Raw genomic sequence first — 2069 nt, 5'->3', positions numbered from 1 at the left:
TTTTTATGAAATAGTTTGTTTCTAAATAAAATCCCTTTTATAGCGTTCTCCACGCCTGTCTATCCTGCAAGCCAGTTTTAATTAAATTTATTTCTGACATTGATTTGGTAATTCCGTGTAGCCATGTGTTAGGTGCAGAACATCATCAAGAAGTTTAATAGTATCAGATTGTATTCCGTCTGTTCCTGGAGCTCTCCCTTCTTTTAGTAATATTATGGCTGCTCTTATTTCTGCCACTAGTAAAGGTGGTCTTGTTTCCGTAGGTATTGGAACTGGTTCACCCTCTCATCAAAAAAATAAATTTCGTATGTAATTTTTCCAGGTATTATCAATACTCTCTTATTACCTCTCCATTGTCATTACCAAGTTTACTTACTTTTCTTGTTATGCACGTTGAAGTCGTTGTATTTACTTTGTAAAATTTTGATTTCTTGGCATTTTTTTTTACATTTTCTTTTTGTTTGGCATGTTTTGTAAATAAAAAATATTGTTCTTGTTTTTCCTTTTTTTTCCATCAGCTGCAGAATCTCTGTTGTCATCCATGTCTTATTCTTACCTTTTTCTTCTTCTTCTTCTTCGGCTTTTCCCATTATGAGTTCGCCGTTTTCGTCCTCCACAGCACTCTATTCTCCCAGTCACCTTCTCTGAGGTCTCTATCTATCATAGTATTTCCGACGTATGTTTTCCATCTTGTAGTAGGTCTTCCTCTCCGTCTTGTTTCCGGCGGGTCCCAGTTTAATATTCTTCTCGGCCACCTATGCTCTGGCATTCTTTGTACATGCCCGTACCACTGCAGGGCTCTGTTTTCCAAATTTTTTGTAATTGAGCATTTTACTTCCATTCTGTTCCATATTTCCTCCGTTCTTATTCTATCCGCTCTCGTATTTGTAGACATCTTCTCATAAAGTCCAGTTCAACTGTTCTTATTTTATTTCGTATTGTTGTTGTCATTGGCCATATAGGTAGTTGGCCATATACTTCCGCTCCATATAGGGTAATATTTATCACTACACTTTGAAAGATCCTCTTTTTGTTTTCTTTGGTTAGAGTGTTCCATATCACTCCATGAAGTGCTCTTGTGGCTTGTTTTCCCCGTGCTATTTTCATTTCTATATCTTTCTTTAATTTCCTTATCATATATTCCATATCCTCCTGTCTTGTGCAAAAATGACTTGATCATCTGCGAAAAGTAGTGAATGTAATATATTCTCTTGTACTGGTATGCCCATTGTTCCGCATTTTCTATACCATCTTTTCAAAGCCTGATCTATATATATATATATATATATATATATATATATATATATATATATATATATATATATATATATATATCATCATCATCATCATGTGCAGCTTTATCAACCGTTTCCAATTACCGTGCAGCCTCCCTTATTTCAATGTTATTCTGTTCTTATTATTATTCGACGATGTCTTAGTTATACGTTGTTCTAATAATTTGCGCTCATTTGCGCCCATCTTTTTCTATCTTGTGCTATTCGAGACCACGTTGTTCCTGTTAATTTTCTAATATCATAATCCCATCTGAGATTCGGGCGCCTCTTTGGTCTCTTATATATATATATATATATATATATATATATATATATATATATATATTAAAAAGTGTAGGTGAGAGACCACATCCCTGTTTGAGGCCTTTTGTTGCGGTGATTGTTTTTGTTATTTCATTACCTAACTTTATTTGCACTTGTGTTTCTTTATACAGTCTTTGTGTTATATTCACCCATTTCTCTCTAACGCGCATTCTTCTCATTGCTTCCCATAGTTATTTCCTGGGCACGCTATCGTATGCTTTCTCTAAGTCGATAAAGGTCATATGTATTTCTATGTTTTTTTTCTTTGTTCTTTTCAATCACCTGTCTCATAATGAATATATTATCTAAACATGATCTGGCTTTTTGGAATCCGGCTTGTTCTTCGCTATAATGGTCCATGTGTTGTTCTAGTTTTTCTTTTGTTGCTCTTGTTTTCCGTTACCTATTTTATCATTGAAATGTCCCATGAATATAAGGAGTTCATGTCTCAGTATATCTCTTATAAGGTTG

This window comes from Diabrotica undecimpunctata, unplaced genomic scaffold, assembly GCF_040954645.1.
Source record: "Diabrotica undecimpunctata isolate CICGRU unplaced genomic scaffold, icDiaUnde3 ctg00001258.1, whole genome shotgun sequence".
Classification (NCBI taxonomy): Eukaryota; Metazoa; Arthropoda; class Insecta; order Coleoptera; family Chrysomelidae; genus Diabrotica; species Diabrotica undecimpunctata.
Note: the sequence above shows the minus strand (reverse complement) of the source record.